The sequence below is a fragment of the Bombina bombina genome, chromosome 2, assembly GCF_027579735.1.
Source record: "Bombina bombina isolate aBomBom1 chromosome 2, aBomBom1.pri, whole genome shotgun sequence".
Taxonomy (NCBI): Eukaryota; Metazoa; Chordata; class Amphibia; order Anura; family Bombinatoridae; genus Bombina; species Bombina bombina.
The window spans coordinates 1,168,127,826-1,168,148,414 of record NC_069500.1 but is presented as its reverse complement, the minus strand read 5'-3'; positions in this window follow the sequence as shown (position 1 = coordinate 1,168,148,414).

Here is a 20,589-nt window from a genome sequence, read left to right as displayed (position 1 = left end):
AGCTCAGCAGAGTAAGTTCTGTGTAAAATATTATACTTCAGTTGCTATCCAGCTGCAGGTAAAAAAAAAATGAAGAAATGAACAGCAGCCAATTAGCATCAACAATGCTGAGGTCATGAACTTTTACTGTGATCTCATGAGATTTCACTTAACTCTCATGAGATTTCATTGTAAACTTCCTCAAACTGAATAGGGAAATAAGAAGAGAGTGCACATAAGCTCGCTCCTTCCGCTGTCCCGGGACAGACATACTGAGTTGCTGCTTTGAAGTCCTTTACAATGGGATGTGGCTACTGAGGAACTTTTAAGGTAAAATATCTTTCTTTTTTACATAGAGATGTTCAGGTTATATTTTCCTGTCGGCTTTTTACAGCTATGCTGCATCACTTTCAAGTGTTTCAACATTTGGGTATCATGGCTCTTTAAGACGTTTCAAGCACATATATGCTCTACACTAGCATAAGGGTCAAATTGCCATGACTTCACTCCCACCTTACCCACAATAAACACATGACACTGACTTGGAGGTAAAAGACTGTGAAGCAAGGTTGCTTTTATTTAAACAACCAAGCACGAAAAAAACACTAAACTTTTTCCCGAAGCTTAAAGCTTAACTCAAGGTTGCGGCATCTGAGACCTAATATATATCTAAATAACTTAATATTTACAACAAGGTTATTGAGGTCAACGGCCCAGATCGGGTGCTGCAATGCTCCTGCCGAGCATTGTCCATCAGGGGTTGGCATCATCCACTAGGGATTTAAAGGTCAGCAGGCCCGTGGGGAAGATGCGTTACAAGCTGTGATTTGCATCATCATGCTCCTCCTATTAGCTCAACCACACCCTTGTGGAAACCAGAAAAATTATTAGGCAGTGACCCGCCACAAGAGATACATACTATACCCCTTAATAATTGGAGCTCTTGCCACCAACAAAGCCAAACTAGGGAGTAACTATAGTACATGGTGCCTAATCGGCCCTGCTAACCCTCATCAGTTAAGTGAACGTGGCAGGTCTAGATAGGTGTTTAGAATCCCCCACAATATTGTTGTGCCTGATCACGAAATCTCCTTCCTCCACAATCAACCTCCCCACATCCCGATTCAGCTTTTTACGATACGATATGCTGAACGGTGCACCCTCACATGCCTCCACTGAAAACGAGCAATGACATTCGACCATGCCACTCGTACCCCTGGGAAATGCGCTTTTACCCACCGAACATCTGACTGGATTATGTACGCCAATTTAAGTACCGGCACACTCCCCACGCCGTTCCCCCCCCCCCAGATGCAGCATAATTAAGGAAGGCCTCCCTCAATGGAGAAAGGCTTCTTTGAGACACCCTGGCAAGTCTCTCCAAAGCATCCCCCTCCTCCCCAGCCTTCTAATTGAAACTGCATCTGGTTGAATCCCCAGCTGCTGGCCGCCCAGACACTTCAAGGCGTGGATTGCTGCCCAATGGACATACGAATGGCCGACTATCTACTCTCTACACGGAGGGGTCCTTATACCTAAAATAAAGGAGATGAAATCATAACTGTCCTAACTGTCACACGCTTATCCACCACCTTCCTTAACTAGTTGTTCCCCCGTAATGGCCTAATGTACAGTTTGTACCTTTTGGAACTCCACCTCCCCAGTCTCTGTATATCTTGCTCCGGCACTTCAGCAGTAGCCGCACTGGTGGCTGAACCAATGCAAAATGAGTGGGGAGCTATTATATTGGGATTAAAGCCGGCCTGTTTTGCCGCCCAATCCAAAACTCTCCTAAACTTAAATTTAGATAGGTTGGTGCCATCACCGTGAATAAAAAAATTGCCCTGAGTTCCCTTGCCTTCTCGCAGAGTACTCCGAATCGAGCCTATCAGGACAACACTCTGGGTTAGACTGCTGTTGCATTGACAACCACACACCCTTCCTATCTCGATCGGTCTTAGATCTGGGTATGAACAGCAGCAATGCCTGCAAATTGAACATGACACGTTGCACTTGAATTCCAGCCCCCACTGACACCCTGGACTGAGCTACCAGTTCCCCTATTCTTAGGGCCCCAAAGAGCGCTACGGAAAACGCGGCTCTAAATAAAAAAACTTCCTAATCATCAGCGCAAACATTCAGCAGTACTGCCAATAAAGCTGCTAGCCTCTGTACTGTTATCGGCTCATGCCTGTCAACTGTCTGAGCCTAAATTCTACCCCAACCCTTCATCACCTGCCTAACCAAGAAGGTACTTGTACCATCTGGGAGCCTCCACCATTTACTGTAAAATGCCAAAGCTGCCAACTTCCCCTGCATTGCTCCTTTTTTGCATCCACACACTTTCAGATGCACCATCCATTCTAGTAACAGTGCTGGAGAGCCAGCTGTTAAAGGAAAACCCTTGCCCATCAGGAAGGCTTCCCACTCTGCCCAGTTTTTTACTTAGGCCTGCCAAGTAGCTGGGGCCAACGACGCTCTCACCACTGAACTCAGCACGCCACCCCCTTGACTACCTGCCAAAGAAATAAAGGACAAGAAGCACTGGCTATGTCTGCTCCCGGTACCAGCCTCCTAAACAAATCTCACTGGCCACGAGACAGCGCATCTGCCACCACATTATTCACCCCTGGCACATGCTGTGCCGCAAAGTAAATATTGTGCAGCAAACACCTCAGCACTAACCACCATAGGTACCTCACAACAATTGGGGAAGAGGCTGAAAGATTGTTGATAGCAAACACTATGCTCATAATGTCGCACCAAAAGATAACATTCCTATTGGGCAATTGCTGCCCCCATAATTCGATGGCAACTACAATGGGAAACAACTCCAGGAGAGTTAGATTCCTAGTCAAGCCCTGTTCTGCCCACACCCGAGGCCAAGATTCCGCGCTCCAGGTGCTGTTGAAATACACCCCATAGCCATGGGCACCTGCCACGTCCGTGAACAAATGCAAAGCCTGAATCGACATTATACTCTGCCTCCACAACAATATCCCGTTAAAGTCCTTTAAAAACAACTTCCACACCATTAAATCTTTCTTCATGTCCACCGAAAACCTACACTGCCTGTGCCCCCTGCCATCACCCTTCAATGGGCCCTCCAACCTCCTGTTGAACACCCTTCCCATTGGAATTACCTTGCAAGCAAAATTCAAGAGACCCAGCAGCGACTGCAGCTCCCTTAACGGGAGCCACTCTGCTGCCACGGCCACAGCAACCACGGCAAGCATGAGCACCACCTAATCCGCTGGCAATCGACACTGCCTTTTTTGTGTATCAATTTCAATGCCCAAGAAAGTTAGGCAAGTGCACGGTCCCTGGGTCTTATCTTTCACTAAAGGAACCCCGAATTGGGATAGCAGTGTCCTCATCACAGACATGAGCCTTGTGCATTCTGCTGACCCTGCCCTACCTATCAACAAAAAGTCAGCCAAATTATGTGCTATTAGGCCCCCCCTGCTGCCGATGAGACCGCCCAGTGCAAAAATGTACTGAACACCTCAATGAAAGCACAGGAGACAGAGCAACCCATTGGTAGACAATGATCCACAAAGTAAGCCCCCTCAAACCAGCACCCCATCAGCCGAAAGGATGCTGGATGAATTTGCAATAAGTGTAAAGCCGACTCAATGTCCAGCTTCACCAGGAGTGCTCCCACGCCGGCCTGCTGCACCAAAACCATTGCCTGGTTAAAAGACTGGTAATGGACGGAACTAATTTGCGGGCCAATGGCGTCATTCACCGATTTACCCTTTGGGTATGATAAATGCTGGATCAACCAGAATTTTCCTGCCTCCTTTTTTGGCACAACTCCAAGTGGGGAAACCACCAACCCCTTCAGGGAAGGTTCTTTAAATGGGCCGGCCATGCGACCCAACTTCAGCTCCCTGTCCAACTTCTCCCTTACCACCGTGGGGTACTCATAAGCCGACTTCCGAAGTTCTGCTTCTGACACCGGAATGCGAAAGCCTTCACGTAAACCAGACAGCAGTAGTTCTGCTGCCCTCCTATTCGGGTAGGCTCTGAGCCACAGCTCAAGGCCGTCCAGCCACAGAGGCGTTGGAGCCCTTTGCACCAACTGCTCCTCTACCTGCACCCTTGCCCCAGCCGTCCTTTCTCCTCGAGCATTCTTACCCTGGGTGAGCTGCCCTGCAGTATAAACAGGAGTGCCGAAAGGAGCAGTTCGCTCCTCTGTCACACTTCCCATCATTAAACTTCCAGAACTCCCATCCCTTTCTCTTCAAACCTCCTGGCTGCCTGCTCGGACCCACCCTCCCCCCTGGCAGGGGTGAGGGCGATTGCTCCACTCCCAGGCATGGCCATAAGTGGACATCCATTGTGCCAAAGGTCAAAAACGGGTTTCCTACCATCTTTCTTCTGTAATCGGCGTCATAAGACCTCCATACCCCTTCCTTATAAGTCTTATGAATAAACTCTATGGTTTCCATATACTTCAAAACATCTATACACTGCTCAGGTTTTGCCTCGATCAGGCAGGATGCCAGTACCCAAAAGCAAGATCGCCACTCATCCATCGTTTCAGGTATCTTGACCTTTTTTGGACCAGTGCCCTCATTGCTCTGCCCTTTCGCCTTATGGGCCTTCAGCGACAAATCAAAGATGTACACGTACTTCTCTTCCCTGATCTTTTTTACCACTTTGGCCTTAAGGTGCGAATGCAATGAATGAACATTGCATGGATATGCATCCCCCTGAAATGCTACCTGTAATAACCTGTTTACAATTCTCATATAATGAAAAACAGATTATTTGTAGCTGTAAAGTGGAACACCTAATGTTATAAGTCTGTAACAAAAGGGTTAATTAATTACAGCAGTTATTTCAGTAATTGAGTCCCAGCAGTAGGAGTATATATATATTTATATATATATATATATATATGAATATATATACAGGCTTGCTGTATTGATTCTCTGTTAAAGTAAGATTGTCTGTTTAAGTATTATAGTTAGCTAACAAAGCTAATTCATAAATATTTTGCTTTGCAAGGGTTGCATTTTATAAAACAAAATAACTGTTTGTTGGTTTGTATCTAAACATTTTTTTTAATTTTTTTTTTTTTTCTTGTTTCCTGTGTGGGTAATTAGGGGTGGGATTTTTTTCAGCTGTTTGAGCCTAGCTAGATTATAAATTTAGCACATTTACTCTGGGAGCTTGCTCTTTCAGGCTTGCTGTATTGATTCTCTGTTAAAGTAAGATTGTCTGTTTAAGTATTATAGTTAGCTAACAAAGCTAATTCATAAATATTTTGCTTTGCAAGGGTTGCATTTTAAAAAACAAAATAACTGTTTGTTGGTTTGTATCTAAACATTTTTTTAATATTTTTTTTTTTCTTGTTTCCTGTGTGGGTAATTAGGGGTGGGATTTTTTTCAGCTGTTTGGGCCTAGCTAGATTATAAATTTAGCACGTTTACTCTGGTAGCTTGCTCTTTCAGGCTTGCTGTATTGATTCTCTGTTAAAGTAAGATTGTCTGTTTAAGTATTATAGTTAGCTAACAAAGGTAGTTAGGCAAACAAGGTTTTGGGGTAACCAAGGGGAAATATATTTACTTTTATACTTTTAAGTTAAACCTTTTATTAAGAATGTGTGAGAATCTCATTCAGTGTACAGCTTGCCACATGTTTGCATCACTGGAGCAGCCGCTTCTGGGATTATATGTTTGTGGCAAGTGTGAGCATATTGTCTCTTTAGAAACTCGTATTGGGGATCTGGAAGAACGAATTGCAACACTACATGAAATTCAGACACTTGAAAGGGAAATGGATAGGACTGAGCTGGTTGTTAATGGTTCCAGCAGTGGGAATGGGGAGGATTCAGATGAGGAGGCTCCAGGATGTAGCTGGGTCACAGTCAGAGGGCGAAGTAAAGGTAAGCGGAAGAGACAGGCCAGTTCTGAGCTGGTACACCCCAATAGATTTGCCAGATTAAGTGAAGATGTTGGGGATATCAGTTAAGGGGTGGCAGTGTCAGAGAGGGCTGTTTTGCCTAGTATAGTGAACAGTCCTTTAGCTGTGGAAGAGGAGCATACTATGGTGGGCAGTCCTTCAGTCATGGAAGAGGGGCATACAAGTCAGGGCCAGAGGCAGATGTTGGTGGTAGGAGACTCTATTATTAGGAAGGTTGATAGGGTAATTTGTCACCCAGACCCTTTACATAGAACAGTTTGCTGTCTTCCAGGGGCTTGTGTTAGGCATATTGTGGAGCGTATTGATAGATTGTTAGAGGGATGTGGGTCTGATCCTGCAGTCATGGTGCATATTGGTACTAATGAAGGAATTGGTGGGAGATGGAGAGTCCTACAAAATGATTTCAGGGAGTTAGGTAGCAAGCTTAAAGCAAGGACCTCCAAAGTAATATTTTCTGAGATATTACCAGTGCCGTGTGCTAACTCAGTAAGGCAGAAGGAGTTAAGGTCTGTTAATTCATGGCTAAAAACATGGTGTAAAAATGAGGGGTTTGACTTTTTAGAACACTGGGCTGATTTTTTCACTAGAGTACAATTTGTACAGTAAGGATGGATTGCACCTGAATGACATGGGTGCAGGTGTGTTGGGGGATAGGATGGTAGCACGTTTAGAGAACCTTTTAAACTAGGCAAAGGGGGGGAGGGTCAGTTAGAACAAAATAGAACAGAGAGATCAGTCTGTGAATATGAGAATCCCTTAATATCTCAAGTAAGGGATGACTTAAGAAATGTCACATTAGAAAATATAGAGGAAAGCACACCAAGTAGCAGCAGAAAGCACATGAAAATTAAATGTATGACAACAAATGCAAGAAGCATGACAGGTAAAATGGGGGAGCTGACGCTCTTAGTTGCAGAAGAGGACTATGATGTTATCAGTATAACTGAAACTTGGTGGGATGATTCACATGACTGGCCAGTTAATTTAGAGGGGTATACATTATTTAGGAGGGACAGGAATAATAAAAGGGGTGGAGGAATCTGCATGTATATTAAACCTAACCTTAAACCTACAATAAGGGAAGATATTTATGATACAAGTGACAATGTAGAGACCCTGTGGGTTGAAATAAAGAGTGGGGGGAAAAATCCTAAAAAATATCCAAATAGGTAAGGCTGCTAATAACAGTGCTGTAATTATGGGAAATTTTAACTACCCTGATATAAACTGGGCCAATGAAACTAGTAATTCAGCTAAGGGGGATAGATTTTTAAATGTTCTCAGGGATAACTTCTTGTCACAATTAATAGAGGAGCCAACTAGGAGTAAAGCTATATTGGATTTAGTGCTATCAAACAATACAGATATAATATCAAACATAGAAGTTAAAGAACATTTGGGTAACAGTGATCATAACATGGTCATATTTGAAATCTATTTTCAAATGCAGTGTTTTAAAGGCTTAACTAAGACTTTTAATTTCAAGAAAGCAAAATTCAACGATTTAAGGAAATCATTAAATAATATAAATTGGGACAATGTATTTTCTAATAAAAATACAGAGAATAAATGGATAATATTTAAAAATGTGTTAAATAAATATACATATCAACACATACCATATGGTTATAAAAATAAAAATAAAAAAACAAAGCCGTTATGGCTAAATAAAAATGTGTTAAGAGAAATTAGGAAAAAACGTAGGGCATTTAAATTATTAAAAGAAAATAGTACAGACTTGGCATACAATATTTATAAGGAATGTAACAAAGCATGCAAAAAAGCAATCAAATTAGCCAAAATTGAAAATGAAAAATTAATTGCCAAGGATTCTAAGTCTAACCCTAAAAGGTTATTTAAGTACATAAATAGCAAAAAATCTAAGAAGGATAATATAGGTACATTAAAATGTGTGGAGGGTAGCATGATAAATAATGACAGGGAGAAGGCTGAGGTACTAAACCAGTTTTTTTCTTCAGTATACACAAGAGAGGAACCATTGAATGATACTTTGGAACAGAATAGAACATGCCAGTCCATACCACTAACTGGGTTTTGTTTAGAGGATATCAGGAAAAAACTGGAAAATATTAAGGTAAATAAAACTCCAGGCCCAGATGGAATACACCCAAGGGTGTTAAGGGAACTTAGCACTGTTATAGACAAACCTTTACTCTTAATTTTTCAAGACTCATTATCCTCAGGCATGGTACCTCAGGATTGGCGTAAAGCTGATGTGGTGCCACTCTTCAAAAAGGGAAGCAGGGATGATCCAGGAAGCTATAGACCAGTTAGTCTGACATCAATAGTGGGGAAGATATTTGAAGGGATTATAAGGGATTATATTGATGAGCATATTCGTGTAAACAAGATTATGAGTTCTAATCAGCATGGCTTTAGGAGAAATAGATCATGTCAAACTAATCTAATTAGATTCTATGAGGAAGTAAGTAAAAATATAGATAAAGGGGAATCAGTTGATGTGATATACTTAGATTTTGCAAAGGCATTTGATACAGTGCCACATGAGAGATTAATGCACAAAATTAAGGGACTGAGAATAGCTGAAAATGTTAGCTCATGGATAAATAACTGGATAAAAGATAGGGAGCAATGAGTAGTAGTAAATGGATCATACTCAGATTGGACAAAGGTAATCAGTGGCGTCCCCCAGGGATCAGTACTGGGCCCTGTTCTTTTTAATATTTTTATAAATGACTTGGAGCAAGGATTAAATAGCGAAATCTCAATTTTTGCAGATGATACTAAGTTAAGTAAGGTCATAAGGTCAGAGCAGGACGAACTCTCTTTACAAAGGGATTTGCTAAAATTAGAACTATGGGCAAGTGAATGGAAAATGAGATTTAATACGGAAAAATGCAAGGTTCTACATTTTGGAAGTAAAAATAAGCAGGCTACGTATTTTTTAAATGGGACAAGACTTAGCCAAACACAGGAGAAAAGGGATTTGGGAGTAGTAATAGATAACAAGCTAAAGATGGGTGCACAATGCAGGGCAGTGGCTTCAAAGGCTAATAAGGTACTAGCATGTATTAAAAGAGGCATTGATTCAAGGGAAGAAAGCATAATTCTGTCATTATATAAAGCCCTGGTAAGACCTCACCTTGAGTTTGGAGTGCAGTTCTGGGGACCAATTGCTAAAAAAGATATTACAGAACTAGAAAAAGTTCAGAGAAGGGCCACAAAGCTAATAAGGGGATTGGAGAAATTAACCTATGAGGAGAGGCTAGCCAAACTGGGTCTGTTTTCTTTAGAAAAAAGGCGCTTGAGAGGTGACATGATCACTTTATATAAATATATTCAAGGCCCATATACAGAGATGGCAGAAGCTCTGTTTATTCCAAGAAAATTGTTTCTGACAAGAGGTCATAATTTAAGGTTGGAGGAAAGGAGATTTAATCTCCTGCAACGGAAACGTTTTTTCACTGTAAGAGCAATAAAATTGTGGAACTCATTACCAAAGGAGGTAGTGAATGCCAATACCATAGATACATTTAAAAATAGTCTGGATAAATTTCTGTATATAAACAAAATTCATGGATATGATTGCTAGTATTAAATGGGTCACATTTTAATGGGGTTATTTAAGCTTAACTGGAGCTTTTTGTAAGTATTTTACATTTGTATAGGTTGAACTCGATGGACTTCAGTATTTTTTCAACCTTATCTACTATGTTACTATGTTACTATGTTACTATGTAAAGGAATATATATATATATATATATATATATATATATATATATATATATATATATATATATATGAAAGTATAGGTGGGATGAGTTAAATAATAAGATTCATTAGGAGAGTCTGAATACTAATTTATCTGTAGTTGGTAAGTAGCATGCACAAATAATAATGTAACGTCTGTATATGCAGCACTTAGCAGGTCGAAGCAAGCAGGTTTATACACTTAGGCTGGTTTGAGAAGCAGGTAGTAGAGTTATGCACACATAGAAGCAATTGACCCAGAGATCTAGTAGTAAGTACAGGCTGTAGTTAAGTTGCTTAGACAAAGTATACTGCAGACAGTGTAGACAATGCACATTTAGCAAGCATGATTGAAAAGAGCAGCATGGCAGAATAATTTGTATTCAGAACAAAAGTACTTGCGTGACCGGTAGCTCTAGCATGGAACAGTTAGGCAAATAGGAGAATGATCCGGTGTAGATACTAGGAGAGACGGACTTCCAGAAGAGAACAGGAACAGTGGCTGAGATCCTTAGCGTGCTGTTGCAGAGTGTGAAGTCCTCAGCGTGAAAGGAAGCAGGCGGATGAATACGCCAGGAATGTAGATCCAAACAGGTAGTGCAGGGCTGACAGGGAGACTCAGATGAATACCAGAATCAGCAAACAGGTAGGTGTAAATTAGGCAATAATTAGGTAGCAAGGTTTTGAAGTAACACAGAGCAAAGTTACACCTTTCAGGAATTAGAGACTTGACTCGTAAAATAAATGAGTAAGGTTAGCACTACTCAAAGCAACAAAATAATCAAGCAATGAGTTGATGTGAGAATGAGGTTATAAAGGCTTTAGGGGTGGAGTTCCAGTTAAAGGGATATTACAGATCCCCCCCCTTCAAGGCATCAGCTCCAAAGATGCCAGGGATGGTTTGAGGGGATAGCGCTTGTGGAACGCAGCTACCCGCATAGGGGCATGAACCTGGGAATGAGGAACCCATGAATCCTCCTCCGGACCGTAACCCTTCCAGCGGATTAGATACTGCAATCGTCCTCGTAGCATTCAGGAGTCGCGTATAGATTCAACTTCATATTCTTCATGCTCATCCAAAATCACTGGAGGAGGAGGAACCATCCTACGAGTGAATTCACTACTCATCCTATAAGGCTTTAGAAGAGAAACATGAAATGATGGGTGTAAGCCGTATTTAGATGGAAGATCCAGAACAACAGCTGAAGGGTTGAGAATACGTTTAATCTTAAAAGGTCCAACAAACTGACTACCCAACTTTCTGGATGGTATAGAGAGTTTCAGATTCTTGGTAGAAAGCCATACCAGGTCACCCAATTTGTATCCAGGACTAGGTCTATGTCTAGCATTATAATAATACTGCTGATCAGTCTTAGCTTTCTGTAGATGTTCTTTTAGAAGAATCAAACTATCCTGTAAGTTGGTGAGATAGGAATTAGGTGTTAGTTTGTGTAAGTCGAATAGACTGTGGGTGGTATCCGTAGGTGGCATAAAACGGAGTCATCTTGGTGGAACTGGAAACCGAATTGTTGTAAGAAAATTCGGCTAACGGAAGATGTTCCAACCAGTCATCCTGTAGATGAGAAACATAGCATCTAAGATACTGTTCAAGTATACCATTTACTCTCTCTGTGAGTCCATTTGTCTGGGGATGATAAGACGTAGATAATCTAGGATGAATGGAGAGTGACTTACAGAGGTCTTTCCAAAAATTGGAAGTGAACTGAGATCCACGATCCGTTATGATAGTGTGGTATCCCATGTAATTGTACGACATGTTTAAGGAAAGCTGTAGCTGTGTCACTGGCAGTAGGTAGTGATTTCATAGCGATGAAATGAGCCAGCTTAGTGAGGTGATCAACAACAACCATGATGGTATTGTGATCCTGTGAAGAGGGAAGCTCAACAATGAAATCCATAGAGATAACACTCCATGGGGTATCAGGAATAGATAAAGGAGTGAGATAACCAATGGGTTTCTTTTTCTCTGTTTTGTATCTTGCACAGACATCACAAGTGGACACGTATTTCTGAATGGTCTCGCCCATGTGTGGCCACCAAAAGTCTCTGTGTAAGAGTTCTTTAGTTTTGAAGACTCCTTGATGTCCAGATAAGGGGTTATCATGGAAATGAGAGAGGAGTCTCTGTCTAAGAGTCTGTGGGATGTATAGCTTGTTCTGAAAAGTGTACAGGCCAGTTGGTTCCTTTATTAACTGAGTATGAGTGGGTATGTTATCAGTTGCTAAAGCTGTTAGAATGTCGAGCTCCAAAGTACTTAGAGCTGCTATGATTTTGTGACTAGGTATAAGTTGTGAGAAACAGTCACTTATAGGTTTGTCATCATTTTGTCGGGATAGGGCATCTGCCTTACCATTGAGCTTACCCGGTCTATATGTTATATGGAAATTGAATCTGTCAAGAAATAGGGACCATCTTACTTGACGAGAGGATAAGGTCTTGTTCAGTTTCAAGTACTGAAGGTTTTTGTGGTCTGTGAATATTAAGAAAGGTTTGTCAACTCCCTCTAATATATGTCTCCATACCTCTAAAGCACATTTTATGGCTAGAAGTTCTTTATCATCCACAGAGTAATGTACCTCAGCTGGTAAAAGGGTTCTTGAAAAGTAGGCTATAGGGTGAGTGTTATGTTGGTCTTTAATTCTTTGGGATAGAATTGCTCCTATACCAGTGTCAGAGGCATCAACCTCCACAATGAACTGACACGAATGATCAGGCAAACTTAATATTGGGGCTGTAGTAAAACAGGTCTTCAAATAATTGAAGGATTGATCTGCTTCAGGTGTCCAATGAAATTTAGAATTTTTCTTAGTTAAAGAAGTAAGGGGTTTTACTTTCATAGAAAAATTGTGAATAAATCTACGATAAAAATTGGCGAACCCCAAGAAGCGCTGGAGAGATCTAAGAGTAGTGGGTACTGGCCAATTCTTAATAGCTAATAACTTTTCTGGGTCCATCTGTACCTTATCCGGTGTTATGATATACCCTAAAAAATTTATCCTTTGTACATGAAATTGGCATTTTTCAGCCTTTGCAAAGAGTCTGTGATCACGTAATCGTGTAAGAACCCATCTCACATGTTTTATATGTTCCTCTGTTGTTTTAGAGTAAATTAATATGTCGTCCAAATAAATTATGACGCATACGTCTGTTAGATCTTTGAAAATCTCATTAATAAAATGCTGGAATGTAGCAGGGGCGTTACAGAGCCCAAAAGGCATCACTCGGTACTCGAAGAGTCCGTATCTGGTTCGAAATGCAGTTTTCCACTCATCCCCCTCCTTGATACGTATTAAATTATACGCGCCCTTTAAGTCAAGTTTAGTGAAGATGGTGGTGGCACTGTTTAGGCGTTCAAGGAGTTCGGGGATGAGAGGCAATGGATACCGATTCTTTACAGTAACTGCATTGAGGGCCCTGTAATCGATGATGGGTCTTAAGGTCTTATCTTTGTTAGTCACAAAGAACAACCCTGCTGCAGCAGGCGATGTAGAGGGGACTATAAATCCTTTCCGAATGTTATTGTCTAAATATTCTCGCAAATGCTGTAACTCTTTTTGCGAGAGAGGATAAACTTTCCCAAAAGGAACCTTAGCCCCTGGGATTAAATCTATGGGGCAATCGAAGGTTCTATGGGGGGGTAGAACCTCAGCCTCCTTTAAATCAAACACATCTAATAAATCATGATAGTGAACAGGTATCTCTGGGTCTACAGTGCCCAAGATCTGATGCGGGAAACAGGTAGAAGAACAATACGAGGAATTAAATGTGACAGTGGGTGTAACCCAATCTATGCTAGGGTTATGTTTAGTTAACCAAGTGTAACCCAATATCAGAGTATGAAGTGCAGTTGGAATTACATCAAAACTTATGTGTTCAGTATGTCCTTCAGAAGTAGAGATTAATAGGGGTATAGTGTGTTTTGTTATGGGACCTTTATGTATCAAAGAACCATCAATTAATCTTATGAACACAGGATTTTGTTTAGTGACACAAGGTATTTTATTAAGCTCAACATATGTAGCATCAATAAAGCAGTCAGAAGCCCCAGAGTCTACTATCGCCTCAGTCTTGATTCGTTGTCGGTCCCACTGTAAGGAGAGAGAGAGTGTCAATGACTTTTGTCTTATGTGTGTAGTAGTACAACTAAGAGTTAGTAGCTTACCCTTTTTCTGTCGATGTAAAATGGGACAGGATATTACAGTATGTTCTTTACTAGCGCAGTAAAGACAGAGGTTTGCTAGGCGTCGTCTGTTTTTTTCCTCAGGGGTCAGAGGACCTTTAATTACTCCTATTTCCATAGGTGTATGTGGGTTATGTATCATTTCTGTAGGGCTTACTGGCAATCTTTTGAGAGGTGTGTCTGATGTGTACCTTTCTAACCTTCTTTCTCTTATTCTGCGGTCTAGTGTTGTGGCTAGTTTTATTAAGCCGTGTAAGTTATCAGGCATCTCCAATCTAGAGATCTCATCTTTTAAAGCTTCATTTAGGCCTAATCTGAATTGGTTTTTTAATGTAATATCATTCCAGAGTGAGTCGGAAGCCCACATCTGGAATTCAGTTATAAAGTCCTCCACAGGCCTCTTTCCTTGTCTGAGAGCTCTTAATTTTGTTTCAGCCTGAATTTGAGTGTTACAATCTTCATAAAGTGCACTCATAGCTGTGAAAAACAAATCTAAGGAATCCAAAATAGAGTCATTGGACTCAAAAAATCGATTTGCCCATGACCTTGGCTCACCTATGAGATATGAGATTGTAGTGCAAACTTTAATTTTTTCAGTACAGTAGGTCTTAGGCTTCATTGCATATAGCAGTAAACAAGCATTTTTAAAATCCCTGAAATCACTCCTTTTCCCTGAAAATAAAGCTGGCGGGTTGATCTGGGGTTCTGGAGGTTCTGGGACTCTTGTTACAGTCAATTCTTTAACTACATTTCTTAGAGTTGTGGTTTCTGTTTGTAGGTCATTGAGTGCTCTTGCAAGGTAATCCACCTTATGGTTTAGAGTGTCTAACTCTTTTTGCACAGATTGAGGTTCCATACTGCTGGTTTTAGGGCTTGATTATTATGTAATAACCTGTTTACAATTCTCATATAATGAAAAACAGATTATTTGTAGCTGTAAAGTGGAACACCTAATGTTATAAGTCTGTAACAAAAGGGTTAATTAATTACAGCAGTTACTTCAGTAATTGAGTCCCAGCAGTAGGAATATTATATATATGAATAAAGGAATATATATATATATATATATATATATATATATATATATATATATATATATATATATATATATATATATATGAAAGTATAGGTGGAATGAGTTAAATAATAAGATTCATTAGGAGAGTCTGAATACTAATTTATCTGTAGTTGGTAAGTAGCATGCACAAATAATAATGTAACGTCTGTATATGCAGCACTTAGCAGGTCGAAGCAAGCAGGTTTATACACTTAGGCTGGTTTGAGAAGCAGGTAGTAGAGTTATGCACACATAGAAGCAATATGAAAGTATAGGTGGAATGAGTTAAATAATAAGATTCATTAGGAGAGTCTGAATACTAATTTATCTGTAGTTGGTAAGTAGCATGCACAAATAATAATGTAACGTCTGTATATGCAGCACTTAGCAGGTCGAAGCAAGCAGGTTTATACACTTAGGCTGGTTTGAGAAGCAGGTAGTAGAGTTATGCACACATAGAAGCAATTGACCCAGAGAGCTAGTAGTAAGTACAGGCTGTAGTTAAGTTGCTTAGACAAAGTATACTGCAGACAGTGTAGACAATGCACATTTAGCAAGCATGATTAAAAAGAGCAGCATGGCAGAATAATTTGTATTCAGAACAAAAGTACTTGCGTGACCGGTAGCTCTAGCGTGGAACAGTTAGGCAAATAGGAGAATGATCCGGTGTAGATACTAGGAGAGACGGACTTCCAGAAGAGAACAGGAACAGCGGCTGAGATCCTCAGCGTGCTGCTGCAGCGTGTGAAGTCCTCAGCGTGAAAGGAAACAGGTGGATGAATACGCCAGGAATGTAGATCCAAACAGGTAGTGCAGGGCTGACAGGGAAACTCAGATGAATACCAGAATCAGCAAACAGGTAGGTGTAAATTAGGCAATAATTAGGTAGCAAGGTTTTGAAGTAACACAGAGCAAAGTGACACCTTTCAGGAATTAGAGACTTGACTCGTCAAATAAATGAGTAAGGTTAGCACTACTCAAAGCAACAAAATAATCAAGCAATGAGTTGATGTGAGAATGAGGTTATAAAGGCTTTAGGGGTGGAGTTCCAGTTAAAGTGACATTACACTACCTTCCTGTCTGCTACAGCCAAGCCAACAGCCCCTGACCTTATAGGAACACTACTATTTTCCCCTTGACTAGGAGCCCCTGCCAGGGCTCTGACCAACCCTGGTGCCAACCTCAACTCCTGTCTCTCCTGCCCTGCCACCAATCTACACAGGTACTTCAATACCCGTTTTTGAGGTTTTGAAACCAGCCCCAAGGAGTCGTCACTCTCGGAGCCAGTATCACTGGATAACCCATCCCCCCAACCCCCTGTCCCAGCTGAATAATTGCCTCACCTGCTCCTTCATGGTGTAATCCCTGATCGACCCAGAACCTCCTCATGCCTCGCCACTGAACCGCTGCCCAGAATGACATCTGCCTGCAATGAAAAAGAAGAGCCGGTAGTACCATGGATCACCCGATATATGCCATGCCCACCATGCAGAACAGCATCCCCAAACTGTTGTCCTCCCCCTGCCCAAAAATTGAAGCTTGCAACTGCCCAGCCACATTCCCAGTCACACCCTGCAGAGGGGCCTTGCCCAACTGCTCCCCAACCATGCACCCCTGTGCGTATGGCGCCACTACATGGCTTAGCCCCCCGGGTGGCCTGTGCCCCCCCCTTGATCTGCTACGCAATGTAGTCTGCTGAGATTGCCCAATCCCTGAGGAGATTGCCCAATCCCCTGAGGCAAGACCCCTGCCCCCTGAGCTAACATGGAAGCCAGCCTAAAAATCTCCCCCATCACAGCTTGTTGTCCTCTCCCCAGAGGCTCATGCCCCCCAGCTAGCTGATCCCCTCCTAATTGGATGCCATCTCCAAACTGCCCCAAGCCCCCAGACCCTGATGGCCCCAACCCAACACTCTCAATCATGCCATGTGCCCCCCCTCTGCCCACCAGATCCAAACCAGCATATTCCCCTTTTAACAGATCCCCAATGAGCCCAATGATTCAAAGGAACAGCTTCTGCTGCCACATTGCCACCATCTACTGCAACCCGTCTGCCTCTGGTGCCACCCACCCAGGATCCCCGGACTCCCGACTCACCTTCGCCATCACCACTGACTCCATGAACGACCGCCCTGCTTCTATTATGCCCACGACCGGAAATGACATCACCACTGCGACTACCGTATGGAAGTTGCCGACGGAGGAGGACACCCCATCCACTGCTCCCGGAGAAAGCCAGATGCCCGCAAAGGAACAATTCATCACCGGTACAATGCCCGAAGAAACCGGAGGAGCCCCGCCATACTGCTCGACAATCCCCATGCCGCCAGGACCAGATACTGACGCCCCCATGGCCTGGAACCTCGGGAATGGGTAAGTTAGGTAAGTACTCTGCCCGCGACAGACCAGCTAGGCCTATGGATCCACCGGCACCACCAATAAAGGGAGTCGAACTTCCTAGGATGCCGCCTAAATTACTCCCAGACAGAGTAGGAGGGGGGAAGGCCGCTAGGCCACCAGGCGAAAATTGGTCAGGATTATGATCCAAGGGCCCACTACCTACCACTCCTAACCCCAGATCCCCGGGGGGGGGGAAACACCATCACGCCCAATTGCCCCTGATTAGGCCCTCTGGCTTGTCCCAACCCTCTCTCACCATCCCTACCAACCGAGGCTGCTGGGAAGCTGACCGAGCCATCCAGGGCCAAATCCACACCATCCTCAACCCCCAATCTACCCACCATCACCCCTGAGTCAAACAGATCCCTGTCTTGAGTTAAAGCTAAAATAGCAGGGGTAGATGATAGGCCCAAGGACAAAATCACATTCTGCAGAGAAGGAGTGAGGCCTTCCTACCCGGAACCAGGCCTAACCTCTCTCCCTCTCATAGAAACTTGCCATGTCACAGGTGAAGATTCCCCCAGCAGTTTAGGAGGCACCGATTGATGTCTAGAATGAACCATCATCCCGAAAAAACTTCTCACGAACAGTCAGGGACAAGAAAAGAGGGAGTGATCCAGCATCCATGCATTTTTATATGGTAAGGAATCTCCACCCCAACATTGGCAACAATGTTGCACACTCGTATACAGCACAAGCTTCACGTCTCAGTCAGGCAGCATAACCCTTAAGACGTTTCAAGCACATATATGCTCTACACTCGCATTAAAAAAACATTTTATATCAAAACCTCAAGGTTTGGGGACAGCAAAAGAGACCAGTAACAGTCTACATCAAGAGATGTATCCCTGAATAGTTCTTGATTTGAAAAACCTTGTGAATTGTTCTGATAAAAAGACAGTGATACATTTTTTTTTCCTTTCATGTCTTTTTAAGGAAAATTCGAAACTGGAAAAGATAAGCAGTGTATATGATGTATACATTTTACAATACTGTGAGTCATTTTTTTATTGTAGTGAGAAAACATAAACAATAAATAATTCCCACTAATGTCTAATACAGTGTTTAGATTGATTATTTTTTTTTAAATATCTGAGAAGTTATCCTTACAGTTGTATAAGCCATTAACTTCATGTGGGATTCTAATTTTTATATACTGAATATTTTTAAGGCCATTTATAACAATATTGAACCAGAGAAAACTCACATTGATGGATGATTGGTAAGATTTATTTAGACCATGTATAGTTTTAACATACTGGTTAATCAGTCAATGTTCATTAAAAAAACAAAATAGTGTTTTATTTGATAACATTCAAAAGTGAGACTTAAAGGGACAGTAAAGTCAAAACTAAACTTTCATGATTCAGATAGGGCATGCAATTTTAAACAACTTTCCAATTTACTTTTATCATCAAATTTGCTTTGTTCCTTTGGTGGTATTTTTGAAAAGCTAAACCTAGCTAGGCTCAAACTGATTTCTAAACAGTTGAAAACCGCCTCCTAGCTCAGAGCATTTTGAAAGTTTTTCACAGTTAGACTGTGCTAGTTCACATATGTCATATAGATAACATTGTGCTCACTCCCGTGAAGTTATTTAGGAGTCTTCACTGATTGACTACACTGCATGTCTGTCAAAGGCACTTAGATAAGGAGGCTGTCTGCAAAGACTTAGATACAAGGTAATCACAGAGGTAAAATGTATATTAATATAACTGTGTTGGTTATGCAAAAAAGGGGAATGGGTAATGAAGGGATTATCTATCTTTTTAAATAAGAAACATTTTGGTGTAGACTGTCCCTTTAAGTTTGTAATACATTTTCTTGCCAGAGAGTCTAATGATTTTATATTGCAAATAAAGCCTTAGGGTTCATGTAAATGTTTACTGTATTATTTATATATGAATACTTTATATTACTCATGAATAAGGATGTTTAGAACCAACATCCTGCCTGGCCCCTATCAGGCTTTCCTAGGGTCCTGTGTAATGATGTGGCGGAAAGAGCAACAGTAAACATTGTTTCTTGACCTAGAGGAGGTTTGAGAGCCATATTAGTGCAAGGACAGTAAGCCAACTATCGCATCTGAAACAACCTTTGATAATGAGTAACATGCATAACCACATGGGCTAACCATAAATCCTTTTGCATATATCAAGTAAGTATAGTTTATGCTTTCACTGACTATAGTCTACTGGATTAAATCCAAGAAGTGGCAACTAGTTCAGTTGCCACTTCTTGGGCTTTCAAGAATAAGGCTTCAATTGATCAGATTTACAAGGCAGCTACTTGGTTGTCTTTGCATACTTTGAACAAAATTCTACCATATTGATGCTTTTACTTCTTCTGAAGCAGCATTTGGTATAAAGGTTCTTTTGGCAGCTGTCTCAGTTTGAGTTTTCTGCCTGTTTTATTTATTTTAAGTGTTTAAAAGAAAAATATTGGGATTGTGGATGTAATTTCTCAGTCAAAAAAATGTTTTTAAATCCCTCCCTTTATGCTATCACTCATTGGACTCCATAGCTTCGGTATTAGTTCCCAGGAGTTAAGGACCATGGACTCTAACCACCTGTATAAAAGAAAACATAATTTATGCTTACCTGATAAATAAATTTCTTTCATGGTGGTGAGAGTCCACATAAAGCCACCCTTTTTTGGGGTTTAGTTTTTTCCCTGCTCCTTTAATGGCTCTTATTATTTTTTCTTACCTCACTTTGCTTGGCTATACATTAGACTGAGGTATGTGTGACGTGGGAGAGATTTTATAGAGCTCTTGGGATTTGGGGATCTTTGCCGCCTCCTAGTGGTCGAGTAGTCCCAGGAGTAATGGATCATGGACTCTCACCACCATTAATTTATCAGGTAAGCATAAATTATGTTTTTGTAGGCAACAAAAAAATATATTTTTCATTAAAAAAAAAAAACATAAATAATAGACAGATTGCGAGTTTTGCTCTAGTTTTTTAAAGCTGAAAAAAATGGTAATTTCAGAGTTAAAACAGCAACGCAGCCATTAAGAGTCTTGTTGGTATCGCTGTACCGCAAGCCTTTTAGCCTGTAACGCAACGTCAGTCCCGCACTCGAAAAAATGAAGTTTTTTCATGGGATTTCCATAGCGCTGCTATTACGAGTTTTGCAGTGAGGCTTAAAAACTTGCTTTACACCTTAAAATGATAAGTTCCGTACCCCCATCAGAGAGCAGTAGTTCTGAGTTTTACTCAACAATACTGTTACATAAAACTCATAACTAAAGTGTTACACAGTACACTAACACCCATAAACTACC